Below are 12,371 nucleotides of genomic sequence, written 5' to 3' on the forward strand. Positions count from 1 at the left end.
TGATCGCCTGAGAGAAAAGAGGTCTGAGCCCAAGTTATAATGCATATAATATATAAAAATATATATACAAATAGAAATGGAAATATATAATGCATATATTGTAACATGATGAATATCATATACTGTTCCTCGCCTGAACTGACCGCGGTTCATTGGGAGGAAAATAAGTATTTCAACCCCAGCGAGGAGTCGGATCACCTAAGGCTACTATTACAATTTTATTTTCTTTTATTTACTCTTTTTCTTTTCCCTATCTTTCTAATTCTAACGCTACTGCCCTCACCGCGTGTTACGCGTGAGTTTCGTGACGAGGGGAGTGGAGCGAAGCATCGGGAAGGAGCTACGAAGTTGCCAGATGACGAGTTGGCACCCCTACAATCACGCATACACCTAGTCTGGGAGGCTCACACCAACGTACACGCGGGAGACGTTGGACGGACGCCAGCAGGCAACTGAGGCCTTTACGTGCGGACCCCCACCACATCACCGATGGTTCTGTGGCGCAAGGCCACCACATAAAAAACTCATGCTGGAACATCGAAGGAGCGACAGATTATGTTGGCTCCTACGCCGTTCAACGCGGATCAAATTCTCTAACCGAAAGGTGCAACTCCCAGTGTTCTGGGTCCCATAATGTTTGAATTATTTTAAAATGAATGTTCACTACGTGGATAAATTCGCAGTATGATTGATAGATTAAGGTAGAGGTAGGAAAGAATTTCGATGTTCCTGGGGGTGATGGTTTGCCCCGACGAATGACTCTTCATTAGGATTCAGTCCAGTAAAGTCGCTCTGTGCAATTTAGTTTCTTGTACGCTCTTAGAACTTTCTTGGAATTTTATAAATTATCTTTGGTTGTGGTGCTTGGATCTACCGGCCCACACTCCGACATCGCCGTTGTGCCGAGGGTCCAGATGAGTTCTCCTGGAGTTTTTGGCGGTTCAAACGGTGAGCGTAATCAAATTCTTGCGAGTGCACGCATGTTCCATAAAGTTGACTCTCCCATCGCCATTTTGGCTCCGTTTGAGTTTTAGCATTCAAGCCTTTGCCTTCGGGACGCGGTACTCAGTGGTCTTCGACCTAATTTTTTTATTCTTTATTATTCAACATTTATTTTATTCATTTGTCTTTTCACCGATTATCCGGATTGTGTTATTTGGGGAATTTGATTCTCTTTATTCGTGTGGCCTCCGCGTCGTCGCGCTTCGGGTGATTCTCGCGTGTGCTTGGCGTCTTCCACGCTCTCGAATAATAATAGTTAATAATTAATATTGAATCTGTGTGCGTTCGGAATTAATTCAAATTAATCGAATTTCATGTTGTAATTTCAAGGTCATTATCCGACTCTAGTAGTCATCGTTAATTTCGACTGAATTATGTAATTCATTATTAGTAATATGGATCGAGTCATTTCGCATGTAGATTATCTCACGCGTGTCTAACTCTTATTCAGGATCCAGTAGTTCGCTTCTACCTTGAAGTTTTATAATTTTTGACTTCGAACAAATTAATACTTTTGATTGTGTCGACCCTTTGCTCGCAGGAGTCCTCTCCTGCGTCTATGAAAATGATTATATTTTTTTTGTGTTTCTTTATTTTTTTGTCATTGCATCAATGCAAAAATTCTAATTTTTGTTGTTTTGAATAGAATACATTTGATTTTTATTTCCGAGTCATTCATGGTGCTGAAATGGATTAACTGTTTCGCCTATTCCCACACGCCTCCGCGGTATTCCTGAGCTAGTCGTGGAACGCGTTTCAACATTGTGACCTTGTCCTTTGACGGTTAAAAGAACTGGCGCCCTTTTGGGAGTTTTGGTTTCTCTCGATTTTCTCCGTCGTTCTTATTCCGGGTGGAGGGTTTCAAAAGGGTTGCTGAAAGTTAGTGGACGACAACGCACATGATTCCCGCGTGTGTTGTTGAAAAATACGTCACAATATATATATATATGTTTGAAAAAAAAATTTAAAAGTATAAAAAAGCTAAGCTATGGGGCGAAAAACAGTAACAATTATTATTTATTTATTTATTTCAAAATGCCCTACTGGAGTTATACGGTGCTCCAATAGCATGGGGGGTTACATAATGCAGGAGTAAGATACATAAAGTCAGTTAAGCACCTAAAATTCATCCAAAAATTGGTAGAGAGCTAAAAAATAGTAAGTGAAGTAAAAAAGAAAAAAAACCATAGGTGCGGCGTGCTGATGGTATTAAAAAGGAAGGATGTCAGGCTTGATGTTTTGGTAGAAGCCGTCCTGGGGAGAGGGACTCAAAGCTCGCGACAGAGCTGGAACATAGAGCATAGTTAGATAAGCAAAACAATATAAACGGTGAGAAGAAAAAATAAGTCAAAACTCAAACAATAGCCTGGTCAATAGGGGGACATTTGCTCGCGTAGAGAAAAACATTGAGTTGTAAAATAAAAAATCACCTTGAGACATTGGGTTTCGATGGAGGAAAGTAGAAAGGCAACTTTTTCGAGGTCTGAATCAAATGGTGGAAGGAGAGCCAGGTAGTGATCGAGGTAATGAGATCTGAGGGGGGTGTATAGGGGACAGTGGAGGAAGATGTGGGCGATGGTCTCATAGGAATAGAGGTGGAGGGAGGTACAATAGGGGCAAAGCTGTGCAGGATAGATCTTTGAGGAAAAATTCTTGAAGGAGAAGCAGCAGAAAAAGTTATTTGCGAGTCTCAGCTGGGCAATAGAGCGTTTGAGGGATAAGGGGAGTCGGAGGGTCAGGTAAAAGGTGGTGGGGTCCCCTAGGGATCTAGGTGAGGAAAGTTGGGAGGATGAGGAGGATGAGAATCTCAAGAAATCCTCTTGTCAAAGCATCAGTTCGAAGGAAATGAAGACGTCGTCCGAACGAGCAAACCACACCTCAGTGTCCAAAGTATCCAGCAGCTCCTCTGCGTTGACTGATTTCAGGAAGCTGCTGAAGTAGGTCATCCAGTTGTAGTTGGAGAGTTCGATGAGGTTTTTGGAGAGTTCCCAAAGAAGTAGCATGCAGATCCTCGGATGGCGGGAGGGATCCATCATCAGAACGCGAATGAACCAGTTCCAAATCATCCTCATTGCCCTATATGCCAGCTTGAGAGATCCAGTTTCAAGCCTCACTGCCCAATTTGCTGTGTTTCTGGGGAGTCTCAGGAGGTGTTTGAAGAAATCAGTTTGGATGACTTTAATTTCCTCCAGGCTGCCGATGCCCCAAGCTGGAATTGCGTATAATAACGTCGACGTCACCACACTGTCAAAGAGTCTAATCTAGGAGTCCCAGTTGTCACATTTGGATCTATGGAGAATAGCTAGGGTGCTTGAAGAAGCAATTCTAGCTTTTCCAATAGTTGCAAGTGCTGGAACGTTGGCACGTGCTGTGCTCGAAATGAGGACTCCCAAGTAAGTGTACGAGTGGACCCGCTGATGAGGGGTATCTCCGTACATCGTGAAACTTGCGTCAATGGACTTTGGGTGCCCAGCGGCTTTGAGGGTGAGGATCTGGGTCTTCGCTGTGTTAACGGAGAGCCCATTTATGCAGCAGTAGTTGAAGAGTGTGGCGAGGATGGCTCGGAGTCTGATGTGAGTATCCGCGAGGAGAACCGTGTCATCCGCAAATAACTGAATCAAAATGTCTGTATGTCCATCGATGTTTAGCCCAACGTGTCCTCTTGGCCGGAAAAACTCTTCAAAGTCTACTACATATAGAAGAAAGAGGAGGGGACTCAGCGTCTCCCCCTGAAGAACTCCTTCTTTGACCTCGAAGACTTCCCAGAGCATTCCGCGGCTGCGTACTCTCAGCCTTGCCTGGCGGTATAGGGAGATCAGGATGCTGGTTAGTTTGGAGCTGATACCTACGCCTCGGAACTTCATCCAGAGATTATTGTGAGGGATGCTGTCGAATGCCATCTTGAAGTCCACGAAGACGGCGTGAATTTCTCTCTTGGGAAGTCTCAGTTGGAGGTGGACTGCCGAGAGCAAACAGAAGACAGCATCAGTGCAGCACCTTCCCCTACGGAACCCGTGTTGAGACCCAGGGGGAATCTTGTTAGACTCAACCCATCTCTCAAGTCTCCTCCTCAGGATGTCCGGGAATAATTTGGTGGTCGTATTTACCAGGGCGATGCCTCGATAATTATTGGGGTCTACTCTATCTCCCTTCTTGTGAATCATTATAAGAATGACTTCCGCCCGACTAGAGGGGACTTCTTCTCTGAGGAGGATGCTGTTGTAAAGTGAGAGAAGATAGGATTTCCAGGGGGCTGTGAGAGCTTTCAGGGCTTCGTTGGTGATGCCATCTAGTCCTGGAGATTTCGATCCTTTGAGATTTCGAATGCAGGCGTCGAGTTCGAGGAAAGAGATCTCTTGATCCAGGACCAAGACAGTGTGGTCAATATGATCAGAGGCAGAATCCTGGGGAGAAATATTTTTCGGTAGGAGTTCCAGATTTCTATATGAGGACCGGCATCCCCTGGTCCAGACAAGGGTTTGCACTTCCTGACTGCCATCCAGAAGTCCTTGGTCTTCTCCATCCATCAGAAGTCCAAAATTTTATTCCCCTAAAATAATCAAACATTAAACGACTCTCAGTATTCCCAACACCGAAGAAATGCTGTATCAGCACACAGTGCATCGCTCCCGCAAATTTCAACACGTTCAACGACCGATTTTGCGGCTATTTCCCAATCAATTCATAAAAGGATATTCTGGAACTTCGTGGCTTTTACCACGAAGCAAAAACTGCTACGAAGAACATTCAGTCGTTAGCCAGAATTCGGAAATATAAGACCCAGCGGAAATAGCTCGCGGAATCGATCGGATAGTATTCAACTCCGGTAGTAATTCGATAAATTAGTATCGATACTACGTTTACGGTGACTTTTCGTGTGAAATTGGTCGGAAAAGTGATCGTTGGTGCTGATCTGGGGAGTGACCTCGCTAAAATCGAGAGCAGCAGCTTTTCTTGCGCATAAAGGGACGAAATTAAAATTCAATTTATTAAATAGTGCTGACGTGCTCAATTCAAACTGTTAAAACTCTGTATCAACTTTTGTTACACTAGTGAGTGAAAGTTTATCTGAGTGCACGAGTATACACAAGTTTAGTGTCGAAAGTGTGAGAAAAGAACAGAAACTCACAACCAAAAACAGTTATCAAAAATAGTGATTCGAACTTGACTAGCAACGTAAGGACCGATTTGAATTTGGATAAAGTTTACATCGAGTGAGTACCTAATCCTTAAACTTAAAAATTGATAGGAGATTTTCTAGGGGACACAGATTAGAAAATAAAATATGGTAACGATTTCTGTAAATTCCAATACCATCTTATTTTGAAGATTATACGTAAAAATTCCTCAAACATAAACAAATCTTTTGGTTTTTTCGAGAACCTTTTTACTTCCTGGGTATTCCTTAAAATCCTCCCCATATTTGCTTTTCATTTGCAAAGAAAAAGATAAGACTAATAAATGCAGTAAGCGTCGTCCTTCCCTTAAAAAATAAAACAAGATAAATTATAAATTCCGATAAATTTTGGACGATTTTAGCAAATGGTTTAGAAATTAAAATCATTATAATTTTACCCGTTATTCATCGACGGAGATAACGTCTCCGGACATAACAGCATCAATGATTTGCTTTTCATACATGTTCTTCTTGGTTTTTGTTAAAGATTTGAAGTTCTTCTTCAGTTGGTTGAGAATCAATTTGTCTTCACTGTTGAAATGCGAGGCGAAGCAGGCTTTCAGGGCCTTCTTGACTTCATTTTTCAGGGTGTCATAATCATCATCGAACCAGGGTTTACGATGAGTCTTATTTTGAGTTCTTGTAGACGTAGAAGAGGGTTTTGAACATGAAACGAGGCCAGCGGATCAAGCGGCTTTGTAGATGGCATCAGCAGTTGCAACGAAAGACAGCTGGAGATGATGGGAGACTGACAGGTCAGAATGGATGGAAGGGGGCGGGAGAGACTGAAGGCCATTTTGGAATTTGTCGAAATCACTGGGTTTAAGGGAAAGTTTCGATGTAGACGGGGTGGGATTAACCGGGTAGGGGGAGAGGGGAGAAGAAGAGAGACCTGTTCTATGTTCCAGGAATACGGCTACGGGCAAGTGATCAGAAGAGGCGACATCGGAGAGCATTTTCAGGTCCTTGACCGAGTCCAGATCAATGGCAGAGCACCAAACTGTGTCGATGACGGACTTCCCTTCCGTATTTTGTGTAAGTGAAGTTGGCAGGGTTGTCGCTCGGCGTTCTACCATTTAGGATAGTGAGCCCAAATGACGACATGAAGTTGAGGGTTGGGGTGCATCTCTCGTTCGTAGCTGTGTCCAGGGTGGACATTGTCGGCAGAAGGCAGGTGTCTTCAAAGAAAGAGTCGTCAACTGCAGCGACAGTACCAACACGAGCATTCCAGTCACCGCCAATCAGAAAAGAAGCATCCTCGTTCCAGGCCTGGAGGTCCTTAATAGCTTCCTGGAGCATGGAGAGAGCAAGTGGGTAGTTAAAATTCTTGTCCGAATGAAAATACACTGAACCAAGAATAAAACTTGACTCAATATCCTGGACCGTGAGGCATAACCACCACGGTGTATATTCAAGTATTGACTGGCTGAGGAACTTTCTGATTGCCACCAGTAAGCCGCCACTGCCTCTGCCTCTATCCTTGTCTCTAACAGCGTCAGACCAGTAGCAAGTATAGCCATTTAAAAATTGTGGAGGCGGATTCGGCGTTGACAGAAGAATCATCTCGGAAATGCAGAGAATATCTGCTAGTTCAAGCTGGACCAGGTCAAATACATGTCAAAATCCATTTGTGTTCCAAAAAATTATAGGTAGCTCCCCAGAGTCCAACGGACTGGAAGAAGAGGTGTGAACGCCGACTCCAAATTACTTGCACCTCGCCTGCGGGCTCCGGGACGACGAAAATTTGGTGAGTTAGTCGGTGGGGGAAGAGGCATCGTTTGGAGAAGTGTGGATGATGCGTTGGCAATGGAAGCTATCGAGGGTTGCTGCTTACTCTTCGTGAGATTTCCTTCTCTCTTATTTACGAGGTATCTAACCCTGTCAACATCTAGACGATTGTAGCCGACCTTGACATCGTGACCAATTGTTTTCAGCTCTTTAACCTTATCTGTAAGGGACTTACCCATCATCCTGTCTTTCAGGGTGAGGTCTATGTTGATATAAACGCCGGAAAGTGGATGGGTCTTCAGAGCCTCCCAGATCGCCAGTTTGGTATCTAACGAGTCTAGCTCAACTTGAATCAGGTGGTTTTCCCCTCGTCTCGAAAGGACTGTGGCAGATCGAGGAACTGTCTGAATTTCAAGAGCCTCGGCCAGGAATTTTTCAACATCCTTCCTCGGGTTACCTTGAGTTTTGAGGCCGGAAATTATGTATATTGGTCAGCTTGGATTGTTGTTCGAGCTCTTCTACTCTTTCTTCCATCTTAGTTGTCAAATCTTGGAGGACATCCTGAGTAGTAGGGGTGAGCCATTCCTCTGCTTTAGCAGCAATTGAGGCTTGGATAATTTCATTGATGGAGGATTTGTCTGGGTCAGAATAGTTATCGACTTTGGACTTCAAGTTCGTCACTTCCTCACTCAGCGAGGAGTATTTGGCTTCGAAACATGCCTTGACAGACGCGATTTCCCCCTTGACCTCGGATGTTAGTTGCTCGATCTTACTGTCATGATGTGCGGCTGTGTCCATGATCAATTTTGTGAGAATATCGAATCTACGATCGGACAGAGCATTCGACTCCTCTATTTTCCCCATTATGCGATCTGATTTGCTCAAATCGTCCTGATCGTGGTTCTTGGGGGACGTGGAGAGCTTAGAATCGCTCATAGTTAGCAGAGTGTTGGAGGGGGTTTCTGTGTCTTCAGATCCCGTGCCAAGGAGCTCGGAATGTCCTGGAGAGAGTTCTGTAAGAGGGGTTTGAGGGATTTGAGGGATTCTTGGGGCTTTTAGGGTCCTCGGAAACTCGGGTGAAATGTGAGATTTGTTCAGTTCCTCCCTCTTCCTCTTGCTGGTTTCCTGGTTTTTGTATAGGGAGTTGTTCATGGACGGTGTAGACGGGGAAGCCAGTTTTTTCCAACTATCGGCGGTAGATAGTCTTCCTCTCGAAGAAGTTGGTGAAGAACCTGCGCCGGAGGAAGGCAGGGAGCCCTTGACATTCGAAATTGGTGCTGGTTTATCGACCGGAGACTCACTGCATGATCCCAGTACCAGCTTGGGCGCCGAGATGACGCTAGTTGACGACGACATTAACAAAATCTCCTGAAGCTCTCCTTGAATGATGCTAACCTCAATAGTCAGATGTCAGATTCCAAACCGTGTAAAAAACAAAGTATTTATCCCACCTCATTTATGAATTTCTCATTGGAAAGCCCGACTCAAAATTGAGGCAGTGTCACCAGAGAGGAATCCCAGTCCTCCCAGACCAGACGACATTAAACCGAAATAAATACTACAGCGCTACAGCGCTCCCAAAACCAATTTTCGTTACGCCTGGATTTTTTAAAAAGGGATTCCATTGGTAGTAAGCTTCCGAATGGATCCATAGCAATTCCCTCCGAAGACATCGAGATGAGTATTTTGAAAAAAAAAATGAAATTGATCAAGTAGTTTTAGAGACATTGACCAATATACTTTTATAGAAAAAGTTGAATATCTGAAGAACTACTGCACCGATCGGGCTGAAATTGTGCATCAAACTTGAGCTTAATAGTACCTAGTATGTGTCAAAATTTCACGTCCATATCAATGAATTTTCCCATATTGCTTCCGAATGGAAGCATTGTGACCGATGATTGTTGCGATCTTCCAATTTTGCCTGGAAATGATGTAGAATATCATGAAATGTGAAGATATGATGTTTTTAGAAAATGTGTGTAGGTATGTCCGAAAGTGTGAGGTCATTTTTCGGAAAATTTTTATGAATTACACCAAAAACAAGCAGTTGGCCGAGCCTATTCGCCAGGAGACATTTGACCATTACTTTTTTCGTTAGTTCTCTTCTTTCTTTTTATTTCTACCAATTCCATGGGTAGTATACTTCCTAACGGATCCGTAGCAATCACATTAAAAATCGTTCACTATGAATGTAGCAACTTGGAAGTATGTAATGTTTGATAATTTTTTTTCTCATCAGATCGGAAATAGACACAAAATTTCGAATTATTTCAATATTAGATTTTCTCTTATCTACAATTTTTTTCTTGTTTCCAAAATTTCACAACAAAATTTTTCTGATCGATCTTTTTATTCATCATGATAGGTATTTATTTAAACAAGCAGCAGAAGAAAAGAGTAGTAGTAGTAGTTTATTACATTTTTTGGAATACATATATTCATAAAATGTGAGGTTCTGCATGATATAATGGATAGTTATACAATCAAGTCCGATCTTGAACGATATAATAATAATAGTGTAAGAAATCTGGAACGTAATGAAATAGTTTAAGAAAAACTGGCCAATAAGCAAGACTATCAACAACAGCGTTATCAAGGTTTTGTCGTAATTACCCGAAAACAAGAATAGAAAAAGAAAAAGCCGCAAATAGAAAAAGGTCTGAGCACAGTAAGTAAAAGTAAAGGGGACGGGATAGATTTAATCAATGGCAAATTGAGTGCGATTCGTAGACCGTCTTGAGGAAGAGGTAAACATCCTTCATGCATCTGACGTCCTTCGAGCTAACTAGCTTATGGAGATTGTCCATCGCTGAGAGATTGGCTGAGAGCCAGGGGAGAATATAATGCTCTCGGATGTGCCTATAAGCTGAGCAATAAAGCAGAGTGTGAACCCAAGTGTCGAGTTCACCTAATCTGTATCTGAAACAGATTAAATTTGGGTCTTGAAAGAATAATTTTCGGTTCAGAATAATACGTTTGGAATGGCTGGTAGATAACCTGAGCTGCATTATCGTTCTCACAAGGTGAATCGGGCATCTTTCAGGATAGAAGCTCAAAAAGTTGTCCTCAATTTTCCTCACCAATGGGATTTGAATGTGTGCTGATCTGTTACACCGTTATAGGCCCTCGACTCTGGAATCCGCAGCCAGCTTGAGGATCAGATATTTTTTCTTTTCCCAAAAGGTCCAATCACTGGATTGCCAGGTGTCGTCTGTGATATGACCGTTTGTTATCGAATCCAGTTGACTAATCCAGTTATAATGAGCAGAGGATATTGTGGACTCATTTAATTCCAAGAGTCTCAAGAAACATATTTTCGGCAAACGATGCGGTTCCATCTTCAGAATCTTTATAATCCAGTTGATACTCATTTTGACGAGAGTCTGGGTAACACAGGCTAAACCAAATTCCAGACGAACTAAGTATCCTGGAGTATTTCGGGCAAGATGGAAGAGTATCGAAGAACGAACAAATGAGCGCTGTACAAGAGCACCGATGAAACAACGCTTTCGTGCAGTTTCCGTGAGCTGCTCCATGAGTCGGCTTTTGCCGATGCCAGGACAGAAAAGCCTGTCATTGTCCCTGAAAAAAAGAGTAAAAGATTGAAGAAAGCAGCAGAGCAAAAGAAGAAATGGGAACTGGAAAACACGGAGAGAATGAAGAGAGAAAATGACGAAAAAAAACAAACGCCAGAATAGATAATTGTAAATAGTAAAATCATGATTTGAAGCACTGTATACATACAAAATACCGCTGGTATCTCTACAAATTGATATCTCAACTATCCTAACAAAATTACCTGTGGAAGAACACATGATGATAATAAAGGAAGGAACGAAACTCGAACCCATTTTCAATACGAACTTTTATTGTCACGAGAGGAAACGTCTGTCCAAATTTCAAATTAATAATAATGATATTTCAATTTTCATACAGGCTAAAGCGCGCATACGTTTTGATTGATCTAGATAGAGGACACTGAGACGAGTATTTAAAAAAAAAAGACACATTGAAATCGGTTGCGTAGTTTTTGAGACATAGCCCATAATAGGTTTTCAGGAAAAGTTGAATATCTCTAAAACTCCTGGACCGATTGAGCCCATCTTTAATACCAGTCTTCCCTGCTACAAGCGGAAGATTTTGTCCACATTTCAAGTTTATATTTCAATTTTTGCGAAGGCTAGAGTGTGTAGAAAGTTTTTCATGAAAAAACAGAAAATCGGGGATATCTCGAAAACTTAGTATGGAGGGCCATATATGTTTTGATTGATCTAGATAGAGGACATTGGGACGAGTATTTTGAAAAAAGACAAATTGAAATTGGTCCACTGGTTTGGAGAGATTCGCGAAAAACGATTCACAAACAAATTGCTTTTTCTCAAAAACGGTTGGACCGATCGAGCTGAAATCGTGCGCAGAGTTAGTCCTTAGAAAGACCTATAATCGTACAAAATTTCAGATTTTTTGGAATCATTTTACCCCACTATTCTTTCAGTTTTCAAAAAGGACATCTGGCCCTGGAGGTGTTCACATACACACATGGTGCCCAAACTTCGTATTTTTACGTTTCAGACCATTCTACATCGTTTCCAATCAAAATTAGAGAATGTGGAAATCGGTCGATTGCAATGCTTCCCGTTCGGAAGCAAAAGAACTAAAGTTCAAGCAAGAAATCTGAAATTTTCACCCACTATCCGGCTCGAAGGACCACTGTTTGGTGAGGAACTGGAGTTAGGGTGGATGTGGAATGAAAATGTGGATGGAGATATTGGGAAAATTATCCTAGGCATTTTATAAAAAATCTGAATATATTTTCGTGGGATCGAACCACTTGTCACTATTGCCTTACACTCTTTGGTAGGGGAGGGTGGGGCAAAACGGCCCCCCTTCAATTGTCAATAACTTGTGAATGACATTTTGAAAATTCCCAGTTTCAACTTCATTTTGAAGATAATTTTTCATTCTTCAAAACGAGCTCTAACTCATCCCAATCGGATTATTGAATCGGAAAATATTGACGATTGAAGGGGGGCCGTTTTGCCCCATCCTCCCCTATAATTAATGTTGAATGTCTAATTTTCACTGATAATTGTCTTTTCACTTTATCTCGTTGAGTCACTGAAATTATACTGAACTTAATCAACAAGTTGATGTACTGAACAAAGATATTAAATTTAGAATACTAATTGACTGAATACTTTAGCTCATTATCGTAACGATACTTCTACACTACTGACTACTGACTCTTCCGGGTGCCGCGCTGACCTGTGTCCGTTGACCCGAAAGTTCACGGAGATTTTCGGAGATGGCCGAGTTAGTCGACCGTGACCATTATGGAGATTTAGGCTGTATTTCGAACAAATACATTGAATAAATAGTATTTTCTTTTGTTAATTAGAAAGTATCTCTTTTGATTTATCTGACCCCAAATAATAGAAAATAGTCCGAACAAATTTAATTA

The 12,371-nt window shown here is 42.0% G+C and overlaps 1 long non-coding RNA gene across 2 annotated transcripts; it reads right to left on the reverse strand.

Annotated features, from left to right (window-relative positions):
• Nucleotides 1–9,300: 9,300 nt before the first annotated feature.
• On the reverse strand, nt 9,301–11,759 carry LOC107039053. Of its 2 annotated transcripts, none has more exons than XR_001460935.1 (2): nt 11,739–11,759; nt 9,301–10,492 (listed from the first exon to the last, which is right to left on the reverse strand). It is a non-coding gene; the product is annotated as an uncharacterized LOC107039053 (long non-coding RNA). The 2 variants fall into 2 exon arrangements; XR_001460934.1 differs by lacking the exon at nt 11,739–11,759 and adding an exon at nt 10,655–11,125.
• Between the last annotated feature and the right edge of the window lie 612 nt (nt 11,760–12,371).

Source organism: Diachasma alloeum, unplaced genomic scaffold, assembly GCF_001412515.2.
Source record: "Diachasma alloeum isolate Michigan unplaced genomic scaffold, Dall2.0 Dall_scaffold_00290, whole genome shotgun sequence".
NCBI lineage: Eukaryota > Metazoa > Arthropoda > Insecta > Hymenoptera > Braconidae > Diachasma > Diachasma alloeum.